This window comes from Phyllostomus discolor, chromosome X (genome assembly GCF_004126475.2).
Source record: "Phyllostomus discolor isolate MPI-MPIP mPhyDis1 chromosome X, mPhyDis1.pri.v3, whole genome shotgun sequence".
Lineage (NCBI taxonomy): Eukaryota > Metazoa > Chordata > Mammalia > Chiroptera > Phyllostomidae > Phyllostomus > Phyllostomus discolor.
Window position 1 is genome coordinate 46837397 of NC_050198.1, and position 22054 is coordinate 46859450.

Below are 22054 nucleotides of genomic sequence, written 5' to 3' on the forward strand. Positions count from 1 at the left end.
GGTCTCTCCTGAGGCATACACGCAATGCTTTGCCTCCTCTAGGAAACAGGTATTGTTTAAAACCTTTCCCCACTAGCTCTTCAGCACCATTAAGAAAATATAAATAATCAGGTAGAGCCTTCATCAACTATTCTGTTCTCTGAACCTTTAAACCTGCCCAGGTACTCAATTATTTTTTTTTGTTTTGTCTTAGGAATATAGGCATACTTACTCCTATATAAGGTGAACTTCTCCACAAAACCAGTTAAGTCTTTTGTTCAGGTGTCTCTACTACTTTATTATTTTTATTTTTATATTATTCAGTTAGAGTTGCCTCACATTTTTCTCCATTGCTCAACTGTGTCCTGCTTCCCCTACTCCCACAGTCAATCCAACCACATCCTCTGTGCACATGGGACATCTATACATGTTTCTTACCTTGACTTTTCCCTTTTGTAATACTGTTATCCCATCACTCCTCCTCCCTCTGGTCACTGTCAATCTGTTCTTTATTTCCATGTCTCTGATTCTATTGTATTCCATTGTTTGTTTTGTTGGTTAGGGTCCACCTATAGGTGAGATTATATGGTGTTTCTTTTTTACCCCCTCTTTTATTTCACTTAACATAATAATTTCCAGTTCTATTCATGGTGTTCTGAAGAATAGGAGCTCCTCCTTTACCTCTGCTGCATATTATTCCATTTTGTAAATGTAACACAGTTTTTTGATCCATTCATTTACTGATGGGCACTTAGGCTGTTTCTAAGACTTGGATATTGTAAATAATGGGGCTGTGAACATTAGGGTGTGTAGGTTCTTTTGAACTGGAATTTCAGGAATCTTAGGGTATAGTCACAGCAGTGGAATCACTGGATCAAAAGGCAGTTCTATTTTTGTGGGGGGTTTTTTGTTTGTTTGTTTGAGGAAATTCCATATTGTTTTTCAAAGAGGCTACACCAGTATGAATTCCCACCAACAATGTACTATGGCTCCTTTTTCTCCACAACCACACTAGCACTTGTTGATTGTTGATTTGTTTACTGATGGTCATTTTGACTGGTGTGAAGTGGTATGTCATTTTGGTTTTAATATGCATCTCTATGATGGCTAGGACTATTGAGCATTTATTCATGTGTCTATGGACCCTGTGTATGTCCTCTTTTGAGAAGTGTCTGTTTAGGTCCTTTGCCCATTTTTTACTTGTATTGTTCATTTTCCTGGGGTAGAGGAGTGTGAGTTCTTTATGTACTTTGGAGATCAAATGCTACTTTGAGGTATTATTAGCAAATATGTTTTCCTATACAGTTAGTTCCCTTTCCATTTTTTACTCTTTTTTTTTTAATTGTCATTCAAGTACACTTGCCTCCATTTTCATGCCACCACTTTCCACTGCCCCCTGTCAAGGGGGTTCCATTGGAACCCCCACCTCCAACCATCAATTGTATCTCCCTTTGACTTTGTCCATGGGACCTTTATACATGTTCCTTGAATTTCCTTCCCTTTCTTCCCCCAGTTATCCATGTTCAACTTCCTCTCTGGTTAATGTCAGTTTGTTCTTTATTTCAAGTGTCTCTAGTTATATTTTGTTCGATTGTTTTGTTCATTAGGTTTCACTTAAAGGTGAAATCATATGGTATTTGTTTTTCACCTCCTGGCTTATTTCACCTAGCATAATGCTCTCCAAGTCTATCCATGCTGTCTTCAAGGGTAGGAGTTCTTTCTTTCTTTCTGCTGTGTAGTATCCCATTCTATAAATATACCACAGTATTTTTGATCTGTAAAACATATAAACAACTCACAAGACTCCACTCAAGGAAGAGAAAAAAAAACAATTAAAAAAAAGGGCAAAGCATCAGTAAATGAATGGATCAAAAACCTTTGGTACGTTTACACTAAAGAATGGTATGAAGCACAAAGAAGGAGCTCCTGCCCACTGTGACTCATGGATGAAACTGGAGAGCATTATGATAAGTGAAATAAGCCATACAGTGAAAGGCAAATAATGTATGATCTCACCCACAAGTGGAACTAAATCAGCAAAACAAACAAGCAAGAAAAATACTATCAGAGTTATTGAAAGAAAGAACAAACTGACAATAACCAGAGAAAAAGGAGAGAGGGATAATGAGGGAAAACAGCAGAAGGGCCATCAAGGAACATGTATACAGGGCACATGAACAAAGCCAGAGGTGGTAGGAAAGAGGGTGGTGGAAGGGAAAGGTGTGCCAGGGTGCATGGTGGGGTAAAAATGGAGACAACTGTACTTGAAAAACATTAAAAAAGGAAAGACCATCCATTTTCAATAATTAAAAGGCATTTGGGAAGAAGTAAAAATAAAAAATAATAAAAATGGGAAAAGGTCCTGAACAGATACTTTTCCAAAGAGGACATACAGAGGGCCCAGAGACATATGAAAGGATGCTCAGCATCACTAGCCATCAGAGACATGCAAAATAAATCCCTTTATATTTAGTTGTTGTTTTCTTTCTTTTCATTGTTATTCAAGTACAACTTTCTCCATTTTCACCCCACTACGATCCCCTCACCACTGATCCCACCTCCCACTCTGAAACACACCTACTTTGGCTTTGTCTATGTGTCCTTCATACATGCTCCTTGATGCCCCCTCCTCTTTATGGCCTATTATCCTCTCCCTCCTCTATTATTACTGTCAGGTTGTTCTTTACTTAAATGGCCTTGGTTGTATTTTGTTTGCTTATCTGTTTTTTATTAGTTTCCAATTATAGGTGAGATCATATGGTATTTCTCTTTAATGGCTTGGCTTGTTTCAGTTAGCATAATGCTCTCCAGATCCATCCATGCTGTCATGAAATGTAGGAGCTCTTTCTTCCTTTCTGCTGCATAGTATTCATTTGTGTAAATGTACCATAATTTTTTGAGCCACTCATTTATTGATGGGCACATAGGTTGGTTTAGGCACTTGGCTGTTCTGAATTATGCTGCTATGATCATTGGGGTGCCTAGGTTCAGGGTCCTTAAGATACAATCCCAACATAGGTGTTGCTGGGTCAAAAAGCAGTTCCATGTTCAGGTTAATGAGGAAATTCCATACTGTTTTTGACAGTGGCTACACCATTCTCCATTCACACCAACAGTGTGATAGGATTCTTTTTTCTCCACAACCTCTCCAACACTTGTTCTTTGTTGATTTGATTATGATGGCCATTCTCACCAGTGTGAAGTGGTATCTCACTATCATTTTAAATTTCATCTCTCTGATGGCTAGTGATGCTGACTATCTTTTCATATGTCTCTGGGAACTCTGTATGCCCTCCTTGAAGAAATGTCTGTTCAAGTGGGTTGCCTATTTTTAAGTTGGGTTGTTTGTCTTTCTAGAGTGGAGTTGTGTGAGTTCTTTATATATTTGGAGACCAGACCCTTGTCTGAGGTATCATCTGCAAGTATGTTTCCCCATACATTTGGTTCTCTCTTGATTTTAATGCTGTTTTTTTTAGCCATGCAGAAGCTTTTTATTTTGATGAGATCCCATTTGTATATTCATTCATTTATGTCTCTTGCTCTATGGGACATATTAGTGGAAATATTGCTGTGTGGAATACCTCAGACTTTCCTGCCTATGTTCCCCTCCATCATTTTTATGGTGCCATGACTTATATTTAAGTATTTTATCCACCTTGAATTTATTTTTCTATATGATGTAAATTGCTGGTCTAGTTTTTTGTTTTTTTTGTTTTTTTTTTTTTTGCATGTAGCTCTCCAGATCTCCTGACATCATTTTTTGAACAGGTTATTTTTACTCCATTTATGTTTCTTCCCCCTTTATCTAGTATTAATTGACCATAAATTCCGGGTTTTATTTCTGACTTCTGTTCTTCTATTGGTCTTGTGTGTCTGTTCTTATGCCATCACCATACTGTTTTTTTATTACAGTGGCCTTGTAATACAGTTTGATATCAGGTATTGTGATTCCTCCTACTTTGTTCCTTTTCTCAAAACTGCTGTGGCTATTAACTGCCATTTTTGGACCAATAAACTTTTTGAAATTTTAGCTCTATATCTGTGAGATAAGTCATTGGTGTTTTAATAGGGATTGTGTTGACTCTATAAATTGCTTTGGGTAGTATGGGAATTTTCATAATGTTGATTCTTACAGTCCGTGAATACAATATATGCTTCCAGTTATTTGTGCCTTCCTTAATTACTTTCTTCAGTGTTGTGCAGCTTTCTGAGAACATGTTTTTCACCTCCTTGGCAAGATTTATCCTTGGATATTTTATTTTAGTGTTTCTATAGTAAATATGATTTTTAACTTCATTTCTGATTCTGATGTTTCATTTTTGTTGTATTAAAATGCCTTTGAATTCTGAATATTGACTTTGAACCCTATTGTTTTTTTCAAATTTTCTTATTGGGTGGAATAGATTTTGGGTGGAATCTATACAGTTTTTGTGTACACTAACATATCATCTGCAAACATTGACAGTTTTTACATCCTTCTTCCCAATTTGGATGTCATTTAGTTCTCTTTCTTGTCTGATAAATATGGGTAGGGCTTCCAGTACTATATAGAATAGAAGTGGAGGAAGCAGACATCCTTGTTTTGTTCCTGATCTTAGTGGGGAAGTTTTTATTTTTTTCTAATAACTTTTTTCATTTAAATTATTTCAATGTTGTTCAATTACAGTTGTCTGTATTTCTCCACACCCATTATCCCCATCCCCTACAAGCCTGCCTCCCTTCCTTGCTTCCCCCTTCTCCTTGGTTTGTCCATGTGTCCTTTATAGTAGTTCCTGAAAACCCTTCTCACCACTATCCCATACCCCTCCCCTCTGACTATTGTTACATTGTTCTTAATTTCAATGTCTCTGGCTATATGTTTGCTTTTTACCTTTGGTCGATTATGTTCCAGTTCAAGGTGAGATCATATGGTATTTGTCACCCACCACCTGGCTTATTTCACTTAGCATAATGCTCTACAGTTCCATCCATGCTGTCACAAACGGTAAGAGCTCATCCTTTCTCTCTGTGGCGTAGAATTCCATTGTGTAAATGTAACATAGTTTTTTGATCCACTCATTTGCTGATGGGCACTCAGGTTGCTTCCAGCACTTGGCTATTGTACATTGTGCTGCTATGAACATTGCGGTGCATAGGTTTTTTTGGATTGGTGTTTCAGGGCTCATAGGGTATAATCCCAGCAGTGAAATTGCTGAGTCACAAGGAAATTCAATTTTTAGTTTTCTGAGGAAATTCCATAGTGTTTACCAAAGTGGTTGCACCAGTCTGCATTCCCACCAACAGTGCACTAGAGTTCCCTTTTCTCTGCATCCTCTCTAACACTCATTTGTTGATTTGTTTATGTTGGCCATTCTGATGTGTGTGAGATGGGGTTTTAATCTCATTGGGGTTTTAATTTGCATCTCTCTGATGGCTAATGTTGCTGAGCATCTTTTCATGCATCTCTGGGCCCTCTGTATGTCCTCCTTGGAGAAGTGTCTGTTCATTTTTTCTCAATTTTTTAATTGGTGTTTTTGTCTCCTTGGAGTGGATTCATGTGAGTTCTTTATATATTTTGCAGATCAAGCCCTTGTCCGAGGTGTCATTGGCAAATATGTTTTCCCATATGGTTGGCTCAGTTTTCATTTTAATGTTGTTTCCTTTAGCCATGAAGATGCTTTTTTATTTGATGAGGTCCCATTTGTTTATTATTTTTTTAATGTCCCTTGCTTTAGGGGACACATCTGTGAAGATGTTGCTGTGTGGAATCTGTGAGATTTTCCTGCCAATGTTTACCTCTTGGACTTTTATGCAATTACTACTTATGTTTAGGTCTTTTATCCTCTTTGACTTTATTTTTGTGAATTATGTAAACTGGTGATCGAGTTTCATTTTTTTGTATGTAGTTGTCCAGATCTCCTAACCCCATTTGTTGAAGACACTATTTTTAGTCCACTTAATGCTTCTGCCCCTTTGTTGAATATTAATTGACCATAGCAACTTGGGTTTCTTTCCAGGCTCTCTTTTCTGTGCCATTGGTATGCGGGCCTGTTTTTATGCCAGTACCAGGGTATTTTGATTAGAGTGGCCTTTTAATACAGTTTGATATCAGATATTGTGATCCCTCCTATTTCCTCTTCTTTCCAAAAATTGCTGCAAGTATTCGAGGTCATTTATGGTTCCATATAAATTTCTGAAATGTTTGTTCTATATCTGTGAAATATGTCATGGATTTTTTAATAAGATTGCATTGAATTTATAAATCGCTTTGTGTGCAATGGCCATTTTGATTATGTTAATTCTTCCAACACATGAGCATGGCATATGTTTCTATTTGTTTGTGTCTTCCTTAATTTCTTTCTTCAGTGCCGTATAGTTTTGTGAATTCAGGTCTTTTACCTCCTTGGTTAGGTTTTTCCTAGGTACTTACTTTTCTTGTTGCTCTATCAAGTGGAATTATTTTCCTGATTTCAGTTTCTGATGTTTCATTGTACAAAAATGCCTTTCATTTCTGAGTATTGACTTTGTATCCGGCTGTTATGCCAAATTTGTTTATTAGGTCAAGTAGTTTCTTAGTGCAGTCTATAGGATTTTCTATGTACACTATCATGTCATCTGCAAACAGGGACCATTTTGTTTCTCCCTTTCCAATTCGGATGCCTTTCATTTCTTTTTCTTATTTCACTTCTGTGGCTAGGGCTTCCAATACTATGTTGAATAGGAGTGGTGAAAGTGGTCATCCTTGTCTTGTTCCTGATCTTAGAGAGAAAGCTCTAAGTTTTTGTCCATTGAGTATGGTGTTGGCTGTAGGTCTCTCATATATGGTCTTTATTATGTTGAGGGATTCTCCATTTCCATTTTACTGAGTGTTTTTATTATAAATGAGTGCTGTACCTTATCAAATGATTTTTCTGCATCAATTGATGTGATCATGTGATTTTTGTCTTTCATTTTCTTTATGTGTTGTGTTTTCTTTATTGATTTGCAAATATTGTACCATCCTTACATCTCTGGGGTGAATCCCAATTGGTCATGGTGTATGATCTTTTTAATGTATTGTTAGATGTGGCTTTCCAATATTTTGTTGAAGATTTTAGCATCCACGTACATCAGCGATAATGGCCTGAAGTTTTCTTTCTTTGTTATCTCTTTATCTGGTTTTGGGATTAGGATGATGTTGGCTTAATAAAAAGAGTTTGGGGACTTCTGGCAAGATGGAGGAATAGGTGGACACACCGTACCTCCTTGCACAACCAAGATTACAACAACAATAATTTACAGACAGAATAACACCCGGAACTGACAGAGGATTTATCTGAATGGAAGTCGGACAGCCAAGAAGTTGAAGTAGGCCCATATATCCAGACTGGTAGGAGAAGACGAGCTGGGTGGGCGCGGGGCTGGTGCAGGTCGGCGGCGCGGAGGTCGGGGAAAATTTGGTGCGAAATTGGCACGACAGCCATCCGGGGTGCAAGAACACAGCGGTGATCCCTGAGTACGCAAGCTGCGGCTGGTGGACCCAGTGAGGCAGCGATTGTGGACCAGGGCAGAGCTTGCAGCCCAGGATCCCAGAGAAGGGTCTGAGCCCAGGAGAATGGAACTGCTGCCATTGTTCCCTCCCGTCCCCGCTCCTGCCCCTGCCCCCACATATAACGTCACAATCTAGCGACTGGGGTGCCCAGCTCCTGTGAACACCTAAGGCTCCACCTCCCACCATAACAAGAGCGACCAGACGGGGGCCGGGGGGAGAGGAGAGACAGGGAAAGATATGTTTCCAACAGAACAGATCAGTCCCCCAGGACTCATCCTTTTGAGCGACCAAGAAATAGCCAGTCTATCAGATGCACAGTTCAAAACACTGGTGATCAGAAAGCTCACAGAATTGGTTGATTTTGGGCACAATTTAGATGAAAAGATGCAGGTTACCATAAAAGAGATGCAGAAAGATATACGGAGGAGAGCCAATAGTGAAAGGAAGGAATCTGAGTCTCAAAACAATACAGTGGACCAGAAGGAAGATAGAATCAACCAAGCAGGAAAGCATGATGAAATAAGAATTCAAAAAATCAAGGACAAGCTTAAGAGCATCCAGGACACCTTTAAACGTTCCAACATCTGAATTATAGGGGTACCAGAATGGAAAGGGGAAAAGCAACAAATTGAGCATGTATTTGAACAAATAATAAAGGAGAACTTCCCCATTCTGGCAAAGGGAACGGTCTTCCAAGAAATCCAAGAAGCTCAGAGAGCCCCAAAGAAGTTGGACCCAAGAAGGAACACACCAAGGCACATCATAATTACATTAGCCAAGGTAAAAACGGAGGAGAGAATCCTAGAAGCAGCAAGAGATAAGGGGACAGTCACCTACAAAGGAGTTCCCATCAGACTGTAGCGGATTTCTCAAAAGAGACCTTACAGGCAAGAAGGGACTGGAAAGAAATATTCCAAGTCATGAAAGACAAGGACCTACATCCCAGATCGCTCTATCCAGCAAAGCTCTCATTTAGAATGGAAGGGCAGATAAAGTGCTTCTCAGATAAGGTCAAGTTAAAGGAGTTCATCATCACCAAGCCCTTATTTTATGAAATGCTAAAGGGACTTATCTAAGAAAAGAAGATGAAGAAAAAAACATGTATAGTAAAAGGACAGCAAACTCACAATTATGAACAACCACACCTAAAGCAAAACCAAAAGAAACTAAGTAAACAACTAGAACAGGAACAGAACCACAGAAATGGAGGGCACATGGAGGGTTAGCAACAAGGGGGGTGGGAGGAGGAGAGAGGGGGGAAAAGGTATAGAGAATAAGTAGCATAGAATGTAGGTTGAAAATAGATAGGGGGACAAGAATAGTACGGGAAATGTAGATGCTAAAGAACTCATAAGTATGACACATGGACATGAACTAAAGGGGGGAAACATGGGTGGGAGAGGGGGTACAGGGTGGAGGGGAGAGAAGGGGGGAGATGGGACAACTGTAATAGCATAATCAATAAAATATATTAAAAAAAGAAAAAAAAGAAAAATATTTCATATTGCTCTACATTCCACCAAATTTATATATCAAGATGATTCTTCAAGTAAATTATATATTATGATTAAAAAAAAAGTTTGGGAGTCTTCCATCTTCTTGAATTTCTTGAAATAATCTGTGGAGAATTGGGGTTAGCTCTCCCATAAATGCTTTGAAAAATTCTCCTGTGAAACCGTCTGGTACAGGGCTTTTGTATATTGGAAGCTTTAGCTACTGTTTCAATTTTATCAGGTGTTCTTGGTCTGTTCAGGCTTTCTGCAACTTCTTTATTGAGATTTTTTAGATCATAGTTTTTTCTAGAAATGTGTCCATTTCGCCTAGGTTTTCAAATTTCTTGGCATGTAGTTTTTCATAGTAATTTCTTACAATCTTTTGTATTTCTGTGGTGTCACTTGTAATCTCTCCTCTTCCATTTCTTATTGTGTTTATTAGGGTTCTCTTCCTTTTTTTCTTGATGAGACTGCTTAAAGGCTTGTTGATTTTTTTTTATCCTCTCAAAGAACTAGCTCCTGGATTCATTGAATTTTTAAATTGTTCATTTAGCCTCTATATCATTTAATTCTGCTCTGATCTTGGTTATTTCATTCCTTAGACTTGCTCTGGGCTGACTTTGTGTTCCATGAGTTCTTGTAGGTGTAGGGTTAGCTTGTTTATTTGAAATGCTTCTCTCTTTTCTGGGGAGGCCTGCATCACTATGAACTTCCTTCTAACAACTACCTTCTCTGTGTCCCATAAGTTTTGAACTGTTGTGAGTTCATTTTCATTTCTTTCCAGAAACGTTTTGATTTCTTCTCTAATCTCGACCCATTCATTGTTTAATAGCATGCTATTCAGTCTCCATGATTTTGAGTGTTTTGGGTTTTTTTCTGAGGTTGGTTTCTAGTTTTAGTCCCTTGTGGTCGAGAAAATGCTAGATATGATTTCAATTTTCTTGAATTTGTTGAGGCTTGCTTTTTGTCCAATCATGTTGTTGATCTTTGAAAATGTTCATGTACATTTGAAAAGAATGTGTATTTAGCTTCTTTGGGATGAAGGGCTCTCTATATATCAGTTAAGTCCATTTGATCTTGGACATTGTTCATTTCCACAATATCTTCGTTGATATTTTGTTTGAAAGATCTGTCCATTTTTGACAGTGGGGTGTTAAAATCTACTATATTTGTGTTGCTTTCAATATCTTTCTTGAAGTCCTCCAAGATTTTCTTTATGTATGTGGGTGTTCCTATGTTGGGTTCATATATATTTACACTGTTTATGTCTTCTTGATGGATTCTTCCCCTGAGTATTATGAAGTTACCTGCTGGGTTCTTTTTTTCACTTGTTTTTTAAGTCTATTTTGTCTGATATGAGTATTGCTACCCCGTTGTTTTTTTTTTGTTGTTGTTGTTGTTGTTGTTGTTTTTTGCCTGTCCATTTGCTTGGAATATTTGCTTTCAGCACTTCACTTTCAGTCTTTGTAGGTCTTTTGTTCTATGGTGGGTCTCCTGTAGGCAGCTTATGTGTGGGTCACATTTTCTTATTCATTCAGCTATTCTGTTTCTTTTGATTGGGGCATTCAATCCATTTAAGTTTAAGTTTATTATTTATAGGTATGTATTCATTGCCTTTTTTTGGTACCTGTGTCCCTCGGTCTTTCACTGTTTTTCTTCCTGTTCTTAAAGCAAACCCTTTAGTGTCTCCAGCAGAGCTGGTTTGGAGTAGGTATATTCTCTGAGGCTTCTTTAGTCCAGGAAGCTCCTCATTTGGCTTTCCATTTTAATTGAGAACCTTGCTGGGTAAAGTAGTCTTGTTTGCAGGCTTCTGGTTCTTATTACTTGGAATTTTTTTTTTTTTTTGCCATTTACTTCAGGTTTGGAGCATTTCCATTGAGAAGTCAGCTGCTAGTCTTATGGGGGCTCACTTGTATGTTGTTTCCTGATTTTCCCTCACTTCCTTTAAGATACTCTTTTTATATGGAATGTTGTGATTTTAATTATGATGTGACTTGAAGTGGCCTTTTTGGGTTCCTCTTGGTTAGGACTCTCTGTGTTTCCTGGATTTGTGTGACTTTTTCTCTCATCAAATTAGGGAAGTTTTCCATCATTATTTTTTCAAACAGGTTTTCTATTTCTTGCTCTTCTTCTCCTTCTGTTATCCCTATTATACAAATATTATTATGTGTCATGTTTTCCTGCATTTCTCTTTACCCCTCTTCAATTTTTTTCTGAGTCTGTTTTCCTTCTTTTGCTCATTCTTGGTGTTTTTTTCCTACCTTGTCCTCCAGCCCACTGATCTGATCCTCTGCTTCATGGAGCCTGCTTTTGATTCCTTCTACTGTGTTCTTTAGTTCAGTAATTGTATTCTTCACTCCCTCCTGGCTCTTGTTGATAGTTTCTATTTTTTTCATGTTGATATAGTTTGCAGTGAGTTCATTGTAGTTTCTCTGTAGTTTTTTGGGTAATTCTCTGTGAGCTCATTGAGCTGCCTTATCACCATTGCTTTGAATTCAATATCTGAAAGTTGGCTTGCCTCTATTTTTTTAACATTCTTTCTGAGCTTTCCTCCTTTCCTTTCATTTGGGGTTGTTTCTTTGTCTTCACATTGTTTTTGAAACTCTTCTTGTTAGCCTCTGCTTCTTAAATTGATCTGTTCTGACTCCCTGGGTTTATGGTGTGAACTTCTATGGTAGAATACCTTTGAGATTCAGTGGTGCTGTCTCCTTGATCTCCTGAGTTCACTGGTATTGGACTGTCATTTATGTTGGCTCTCTGCATGTCTTTGGGTTTTGTTTGCTGTTGGGTCTTTCTTTGGTAGGTCCTTCCCACCAGCTGGTTAACTGAGGATCACTTTGTCCACCCCTTCCTGTATTCTGTTGTACATGTTTGGGCAGGTTGTATCGAGACTGTTTTCTCCAATGTGTACAAGGTTTTGAGGATTCTCTCTTGCTTGTTCAGTTGTTTGTTCTATATAGTAAATTTCTTCACTATTTAGTTGTATTTTCTGATAGGTCCTGGGTTGAAGTTAGTGTGGCTCCCACTCCCTCCTTCATCTTTTTCTGTTTTATCTGTTGGTTGTTCCTTTGTTGGTGCTTTCCTCTTCCAGCAGGTATCTTGGTGTTCACAGCTTTCACCTACTCTTTTTTTGTATTCAGTTGGAGGGAGAAGGCAAACTAGTTTAAGACAGCAGCAGTGCATTCTATGATATTTACATTACCAGCCCATAGAGAAGGGATAGGAGATCCGTTGGATATGTATAGTGTTAACCTTGATATTTCACCCAACAAGTTTCTTTTTAGAAAGGGTGGAAAGAAGATAAGACTTTTATTAGGGAGAAAAGTGTTGTGAGTTGGATGTAGAAGGCAGTGAGGTTGTGGAAGGTCAGATTATGAAGTAAAGTGAGAGTAAAGGATAGAAAATAGGTGTAGGGTGTGAGAGAATAGAGTTAACCACAATAGTAATAGCGTTCAGGAAACAGTGAAGTGGGCTAAGATCTTGGAGGGGTGCTGTGTGGTATTTGCAATTGTGTGGAAAAGCTATTACTTACAACAGTAATGGAGCAACAATAATATGACAGAATCTATGTGATCTGGATAACCAGAATATGAAGTATAGGCCAGAGTAGTGCACTCATGGAACACAAGTTAAATGGAAGACAACAAATTAATAATGCACTATAAAAGAGGGAATCAAGGGTAACCAGTCAAATAATGAGATTTAACCAGCCAAGTGAGGAAGACTAATCAGAAAGAAGATGAATACAAAAATACTAATAAAATAAAAGATGAAAAAATAATAAAAAATAATAATACAGATATGCAATAACTTACAAGTTCTCTGTAGTAGCAAAGTTAAATTTGTCTCACTGTCTCAACTGTTGGGATGTCCCTTGTTTGGCTCCAATTCTGGTCTTTTCACAGTTCAAGGGTTTTGTTTGTTTGTTTGTTTGTTTGTTTGTTTTGCTTATTGGAATTATGAAAAAACGAAGGAAGGAAGAAGAAATAAAAAGGGAAAGGAAGGAAGATGCAATAAAACAAGAAAGAAGGAAAGAGAGGAAGAAGGAGGTAAACGATCAAAAAAGTTAAAAAAATAAAGAATTACTTTAACCATGTGTCCTTTATACATGGACAAAAACAAGGGGTGGTGGAAACAGAAGGGAGTTGGGGAGGGCTAGAGGGTGGGCTGGGATGGGAGTAAAATGCAAAAAAACTGTACTTGAACAACAATTAAAATTTAAAAAATAAAATAAATTAAAAAAAAAGAGAATTACTTAAACAAAAAAAAAGTTTCCTGCTTGCTTCAACCTGACCAGATCAGTTTTGCTGGTGTTCCAGGCTGCAGCAGGCTGAGAGGTGATTGATTTTGCTTTTTTCCCTTCCTGTTTGGCACTGAGTCAGCCCCCAGCTAAGTTCCCCAGCAGCCTCTGGTCCAGCAGGTTCGGGAGCACACTCTCCCTGTGGCTTTGGGTGTGGTCTCAGGGCCTTGTGCAGAGTGCACTCTCCCTGGGTTGCAGGTGTGCGTGCTTGGCGGGGCCACCTCTGGTCCCTCGGGTTCCATTACACACTCTTCCCAGGGCTGTAGGAGTGTGCACAGGGCCTTCTGCGCCACCTCAGGAGCATCACACAGCTGGGTGGGGAGGAGGCTGGAGCAGCTACTGCAGGGGAATTCCCTAAATAGCCACCAAGTGTCTCTTTTTTCACTTTTTTTCTTTTTGAGAAATTCCTCCTGTTCAAGCTTGCTGATCCATACAGAGGCTTGGCCTCTCGCACTGCCCAAATCTCCAACCAGACTGGACACTATCCGGCTCAGGGCCCATTACAGCTCAACTCTCAACTCTCCCCAGCCAGCATCCACTGACTCCATGAGTGCTCATAGCCCTTGTCTTTTCCACTTAATTCTTGTTCCCCTCTTTCTGACTTCAAGCAACCAGGTCTCTCCCGGTGGTGCTGCTCAAACCATGTTTGGCAGGGGAGGGAGCCATTGACCAAGCTGTCTTCCAAGAACCTGGTGGCAGACCCTGCAGGTGCCGGGTGTGGGGCTTCAGCTGCCCTGGTCCCTGCGCTGGTCTGAGGGACCTTATTGTCCTGAAGCACTCTCCTTACTGTCTGGTTTTTCAATGTCTTCTACAATTTTTGGTCTTCTATCTTCATATATGCTGAAGTACTGTTGGTTGGTCACTCTGTTCTTCAGTAGATTGGCTGGGTATTTCACCCATGTGCAGGAGGAAGTAGGCTCCACTCCCACCTACCTCACCGCCATCTTGCCTATCCCAGAAAGTTTTTATTTTTTTTGCCTGTTGAATATGATGTTGACTTAGGTTTTTCTTATATGGACTTTATCGTGTTGAGGAATACTCCCTCTAAACCCACTTTGTTGAGTGTTTTTTTTATCATAAATAGATGCTGTACTTTAACAAATGATATTTCTGCATCTACTGATATGATCATTTGTTTTTGTCTCTCCTTTTGTATGTGATATATTCTTTTTTTTTATTTGTGAATGTTGTAATATCCTTGCATCCCTGGCATGAATCCCACTTGGTCATTGTTTATGATCACTTTAATGCATTTCTGGATGTAATTTGCCAATATTGTGTTGAGGATTTTGGCATCTATGCTCATCAGTGGTATTGGTGAATAGTTTTCTTTTTATGTTGCATCTTTATATGTTTTATTTTCAATTAAGGTAATGCTGGCTTCATAAAATGAATTTGGGAGTGTTTTCTGTTTCTGGATTTTTTTGGAATAGTCTTAGTAGAATACCAGTTAGCTCTTCCTTAAAAGTTTTGTAAATTTCTTCTGTGAAACCACATGGTCCATGGCTTTTGTGTGCTGGCAGTTTTGATTACTGCTTCAATATCATCAGCTGTTATTGTTCTGTTTAGGCTTTCTCCTTCTTCATGCAGTTTTGTGAGATTGTATTTTTTCAGAGATTTCTCAATTTCATCCTGGTTTTCAAATTTCTTGGCATATAGTTGTTCCTAGTAATTTCTTACTATCCTTTCTATCTCACTGTTACTGGTTTTAATTTATCTCCTTTTGCGGCAGGAAAATAAAGTAGAAAGTCTGACAAAGGGGCTTTCTGCTCTTTGTAACACCTGCAAGTTTTGTCTGGACAAAAGCTGGGTAAAAGTTATTTTTAGGTAAGGAGCAGGCTAATAGAGTTGCTAGGTAACACTATCTCAAGGCCGAAATGCTGATCTTCATTCTGCTTCTGCCTCTGTATACTCCCTTGCTTTAGCAGAAAGACCCCCCCCCTTCTTTGCTCTGTAACAAATATTTAAAGGAACTGCGACGAGCCTGGATTGGGCTCAGAATTTGGGATTCTCCTCTGAGCCTCCCCAGGTAATAAAGTTTGTGCTTCATTATCTTCCCCTGGCGTGTGAGTGACATTTATGCAACATTTTGGTGCATGGGCCAGGAAGTCCCTCACGCGAGCAGGTATTTTGCCTCTGGTGAAGGTGACTGGGGGAGGCAGCAGGGGAGCCCTGCCGCAGGGGAGGAGCACGTGCCCTGGTGATTCCAGGCTTCCCGGGGCAGAGACTCCCGTGCTGCATCCCCGACCGCTCTAACACCCGGGCAGAGGGGAGAGACGAACCACGAACTGTCGGAGGCGCCAATCAGGTATCGGCAAGTGCCCTAGGGTCCTGACCTGAGAGTCTGAGAGGAACTGATCACTCCTTGACCGGAAAATTCAGGGGTCTGGGCTTAAACCCAGACAATCGGGCTCCTTCTCGGGGGAGGGACAGCTAACTTCTGTGTGGCTGTCTGTGCGGCTGTCTGTGTGAATGTGTTTGTGACTCCAGGAGCCAGCCAGCTTACGGAGTCTGATTGGGCCCTCACCTGCGGTTCCTGGGTCGGTCGTATGGCATAACGGTTGTTAACCCTGATTCTACACGGGTAACCTTTAGCTAAGACCACCTAAGGTCCTCGCGAGAGGTCAGGCCAGGTGGGTGTGTGAAAGATCCCCTCACCCTTTGTTTGTCTGCATCATAAGGGAGGGAGACATGGGGGCTGGATCCTCAACTGTCTTAGATTGTATGCTTCAGGATTTTGATCAGTTTCGAGGGCAAGATTCCTCGATGAGTCCAGGACAATTGGAAATTTTCTGTACCTCTGAATGGCCCTCTTTTGGAGTAGGCTGGCCCCCTGAGGGCACCCTTAATCTGAGTATAATTAGAGCAGTTCACCTGATAGTCACCGGGGGGCCGGGACACCCAGATCAGTATGTTTACATAGATAGGTGGCAGGAGTTAGCTCAGGACATGCCTAAGTGGCTTCAGCAGTGTGCTAAAGTGGCTCCAAAACGTCTAGGTGCTGCAGGGCAAAAGAAGGAGTCTGGACCCCAAACCCCGATCCTGGTGGCTAGGAAGGGCCAAAAACATCCGATCCACCAGGGGCATCCCGAGGATGACTAATCCTTCTTTCCACCACCATACGGGGCCTTCCCACCACCCCGTCAAGACTAGACACTCCTCCGGCATCAGTGTCGCTCCCACTGGAGGAGGCTCCACAGAGGAAGGAGGGGGCCCCGCGAAGGCTCCCGGAAACTGCTCCATCGCCAATTGCGACCCGGCTAAGGCATCACCAAGCTTATCAGATGCCACTAAGAGAGGCTCAGGGGCACGGGCAGGTGGCAGACGACGGGACATTTAGGCCGGGACCTGTGGTGTTTTATTACCAGCCATTCATCACCACTGATCTCCTTAATTGGAAGCACCACACACCCTCATACTCGGAAAAAACGCAGTCTGTGATTGATTTAATGGAATCTATAGTGCAGACTCACCGGCCCACTTGGTATGATTGCCGCCAGCTCCTGTTAATGCTATTTAACACGGAGGAGAGGCGCAAGATTTTGCAGGAGGCCCATCGATATCTTGAAACCCACGTCCCGGCAGGCACTGTCGATCCCATGCAGTACGCCCGAGCAGCGGCTCCAGAAGTTCAGCCGGACTGCGACCATAATACCGAGCAAGGGAGACTAGCTCTTGATAGATATCAAGAGGCCATCCTGCAAGGGGTCAGGGCCGGAGCCAGAAAACCTACCAACATGGCTAAGGTTTCCAATATAATGCAAGGGACAGATGAAGGCCCAGGGGATTTCTTAGAATGACTAACTGAAACATACAGAATATACACTCCTTTTGACCCTGAGAGTCCAGATAGCCAGCGAATGGTTAATATGGCTTTTGTGGCTCAGTTGGCACCTGATATCTGCAAAAAGCTGCAGAGATTAGAGGGTTTTGCTGGCATGAACATCAGCCAGTTAATAGAAGTGGCAAACAAAGTCTATAACAATAGAGAAGAGGCGGCTGAGACCGCAGCTTTAGAGAAACAGAAAAGAAAAGCAGCACTGTTGGCAGCCGCCCTGGCAGCCCCAGCAGAGGGCCTGCAGAAGAAAGGGCAAAAAGGCCATTCTAAAGTGGAAAAAGATCAGTGTGCCTACTGTAAGGAAAGGGGCCACTGGAAGCAAGAATGCCCAAATCGGAAGCGGCGGGGGAAAAGGGGGGATCCAGGGTTTTCCCCAGCCCCTGGGATCCACAGTCTGGCAAGTTTGGATACTGAATGAGCAGGACCGGGCTCAATGAAACTGGGCCCCCACAAACCCCTGGTCCGAGCCAAAGTTGGGGGCCAATCATTGACTTTTATGATAGATACTGGAGCAGAGCATTCAGTAGTCACCGCCCCTGTGGCTCCACCATCAGGCCGGGAAGTCTCCAGCATAGGAGCCACAGGGCAACCGAGTGAACCAAAGAAATTTTGTCAAGCCCGGACAGTCGAACTGGGAGGGCACCAGGTCTGCCATGAATTCCTCTACCTACCCGAATGCCCAGTGCCCCTCCTAGGCAGAGACTTGTTAAGTAAGCTTTTGGCTCGGATAGCCTTTCACCCCTCTGGATGGGCCACACTTGAATTAGGCAGCGCAAGTCTGGTGGCTCTCATTATGCCCCGGGAGGAAGAATACTGGATTTATGAAGAGGATGGAGGCTTAGGCAGCCAGGATTCCCTCACGGAGGAATTTCCCGCTGTGTGGGCAGAGGGAAACCCGCCAGGACTTGCCACCGGCCGGACTCCGGTGATAATAGACTTAAAACCCGGGGCTCAGCCCGGCTGCCTCAAGCAATATCATATATCTAAAGAGGCCCGACACGGCATCTCAGGGGTAATAAATAAGTATTTGTCTGAAGGAATATTGGTTCCCTGTCAATCACAATGGAACACACCGCTCCTTCCCGTGAAAAAGCCAGATGGGACTGGGTACCGCCCGATACAAGACCTCAGGGCCGTTAATGAGGTCACCCCGACTCTGCATCCATTGGTACCTAACCCCTACACGCTATTAAGTCAGCTTCCCCCAACCGCCCCGCATTTTACCTGCCTGGATTTGAAAGATGCTTTCTTTTGCATACCCCTGGCCCCTGTGAGTCAGCCAATATTTGCATTTGAATGGGAAGATCCCCACACGGGCACTAGGACCCAGCTAACCTGGACCGGGCTGCCTCAGGGATTCAAGAACTCCCCCACCGTATTCAGTGAAGCGTTAGCCTGGGACCTGAAGCCTTTCTCTGAGCAGCATCCTAGTCTTGTTCTGCTTCAGTACGTGGATGATTTACTGTTGGCAAGGCCAGGGTGTTATGAGTGCCAGGAAGGAATGCGAGCCCTGCTCTGGCTCCTGTCATCGAGAGGCTACCGGGTGTCTAAAAGGAAGGCCCAGATTTGTCAGAAGGAAGCCCGATACCTGGGTTTCCGAATAAGCCAGGGGCAGAGGGCCTTAGGAATTGAAAGGAGGGCTGTAATTAATCAACAATCCAGCCCAACGACCAGGAGACAGCTCCAGGAGTTCTTGGGAGCCGCAGGGTTTTGTCGCATATGGATCCCAGGGTACACAGAGATAGCAAAGCCACTGTATCAAGCCCTTAAGGGGGCAGAGACTGCACCATTTAATTGGGGAATGGAGCAACAGGGCGCTTTTGAAAAAATAAAAGAACTTCTGGTTAGCACCCCAGCCCTCGGCTTACCCGACCCAGATAAGCCTTTCTCTCTATATGTTCATGAAAAGGAGAAAGTAGCCTTGGGAGTTCTGACTCAAGAAGTCGGACCATGGCAACGCCCAGTAGCCTACCTCTCTAAGCAACTGGACAACGTGGCAGCTGGTTGGCCACCCTGCTTGCAGGCCATAGCAGCCGCTGTTTCTCTCCTAGGAGAAGCTGACAAACTCACCCTGGGGCAAGAAATCAGCTTATATGTGCCACATGCAGTACAAGGAGGCATGCAGTATACAGCCTCCTTGAGGGGCAGGGACATCAGTGGCTATCCAACCCCCGGCTTACTCAGTACCAGGGGATGCTACAGGAGAACCCCCGAATACTTCTAAAGGTGGTGCGCAAAATTAATCCAGCCACTTTCTTACCTGCAGAAGCCGGGGAACGAGACCATAACTGTGAGGAAATCATGGATCAGATATATGCCAGCCGGCCAGATTTAAAGGACCAGCCGTTGGTTGGGGGAGACCTCAACCTGTACACAGACAGGAGCAGTACTGTAACTGAGAAGGGGGAGCGGATTGCCGGGTACGCAGTAACTACAAAAGACCAGATCCTTGAGGCAGAGCCTTTGCCCTCCAGGTGGTCGGCACAAAGGGCGGAACTTTATGCCCTCATTCGGGCCCTGGAACTAAGTAAAGGAAAAAGGGTCAATATATACACTGACTCTAAGTATGCTTTTGCCACCCTCCACATACATGTGGCTATATATAAAGAAAGGGGGCTACTGACTGCTGAAGGGAAGGAAATAAAAAATAAAACTGAGATCCTTCGGCTCCCGGAGGCTGTATGGAGTCCGGCTCAGGTTGCAGTGATACACTGCCAGGGACACACCAAAGGCAACACAGAAAAGGCGGTAGGGAACCGGCTCGCGGATCAGGCTGCTAGGACTGCTGCTAAAAGGTGAGACTCCCCAAAGGTTATAGTGGGCCCTTTGCTCAGTTCCCCCTTAAGTATTCAAGATTATCAGCTGGCTGAGGAACAATGGGCCAGGCAGAATCGGGCATCCAAAATGTCAGAAGGCCTGTGGAGGCTCTCTGACGGATGAATTTATGTGCCTCAGAGCCAGGCAGCACAGGTGGTTCAGAATTGTCACACACTGACTCATCTGGGAAAAACAGCTTTAGAAAACCTGCTCCAAAGGTATTTATACATGCCCAACCTCGCCGCACTATGTGCCGGTGTTGCAGCCAGGTGTGTAACTTGTGCAAAGAACAATGCAGCAGGGAACAGTTGGGTCCCACCAGGAATACAGTACCGGGGGACTCAACCCCTAGAAGACCTACAGGTGGATTTCACTGAAGTTAAACCAAGCCGGGGATATAAGTATCTGCTTGTCCTCATATGTACTTTCTCAGGTTGGGTCGAAGCATTCCCAACCAGGACTGAAAGGGCCAGAGAAGTAGCCAGAGTTCTACTAAGGGAAATAATTCCCCGACATGGACTACCTCTAAGACTAGGAAGTGACAACAGACCAGCTTTTATTTCCAAGGTGGTGCAGGATTTAGCAAGACTGCTAAATATAAGGTGGAAATTGCACACTGCATATCCTCCCCAGAGTTCGGGGAAAGTGGAAAGAATGAATAGGACACTGAAAGAAACTTTGGCAAAATTCTGCCAAGAGACTGGGCTGCCCTGGACAGACTTGTTGCCAATAGCTTTGCTTCGAGTTAGAAGCACCCCAAACCAGGCAGGGTATACCCCCAATGAGTTAGTGTATGGGAGGCCTACTCCCATAGTGAGAATAACAGGACCTAGCAATTTACCGGTGCAAGGTGAGATAGGACAAAGAAGGTACTTAGAACAGCTAGGAAAGGCCTTAGACCAGATAGGAGAAGCCCGATTAGGGTTTGAACCTAAACCCCGAGGGGGGCCAGCACACCCACACCATCCAGGGCAGTATGTATGGGTAAAAGACTGGAAAAAGGAGCCTCTCCAACCTGTGTGGACGGGCCCTCATTTGGTGCTTTTAACTACCCCTACTGCCCTTAAGGTTGCAGGAATCATGCCGTGGATCCACCCCACCATTCTCGGGTGAAGACAGCGGCCAGGCCGGAAGGACCAGGAGAAGAAGCCGCGGAGCAGCGGGTGCCGGCCTTGAAGCTGCGGTGACTGAAGGAGACTTCAGGAGCCCAGGGCGTCTGGGAAGTTGCAGCCCAACATCAAGATCAAGGACAAATGCCTGGCTGAATTCCTAGCCTCTATGACCTTGGCGGCAGGAATCTCCAGGATAATACCAGTCTCTGTAAACCCCTAAGGACTAAGGACTCATTGAACATTCTTTTTGGTTGCTGTTATTTCTGTGTGATTTCCATTTTGTATATATATCTAAACTGTTTCTTTTAGCAGATAGCCATGAGTAGAATTCTGCAAATATTATTTTGTGCCCAAGTTTTATCTGGATTAGCTGTAAAGCAGCCATATGTCTGGAGATTCTATGCTAGGGAAACATGAAAAAGACAATAATGTCATAACCCATACCGTGGGAAACATGACCTGCCCTAACTCAGGCTGCAAACCCACGCTTTTCTTCATCAGAATCGCTGACCTCAAGTCCCTAAAAGGATGGTGGGCTGTCACCCCCGCCCTCTGCATGCTAAAGGATCAGACAGAAGATTATTGCAAAAAGTGGGGAAGCAAGTATGGAGGATGTCCATATGAGAGTCGTTGGCATCACCCTGGGAATAGATGGGGCCAAATAGTTTCTCCAATACGTAACCCTACTGACAAAGCCTGGGAAAGGGAAGTAAAAGGAAAACTTTATGTGAATATGTGGCATAGGGGGCCAATTGCAGACATGTTTATTGTAAAGGTCAGAGAAGTACAAAACCCTGCTCTAAGTACTGTCTATCACATCCAATCAGACATAGAAGATCAAGAAAAGACACTAACTAGAGACATGGAAGATCAAAAAGCAGTAGGACCTTTCTCTTGGATAAAACTTATACAGCAGGGGATACAGCTACTTAATCTAACTAGTCCAGACAGTTACAGTGATTGTTTCTTATGTGCATATCTTAACAGGCCACCACTGACTGCGGT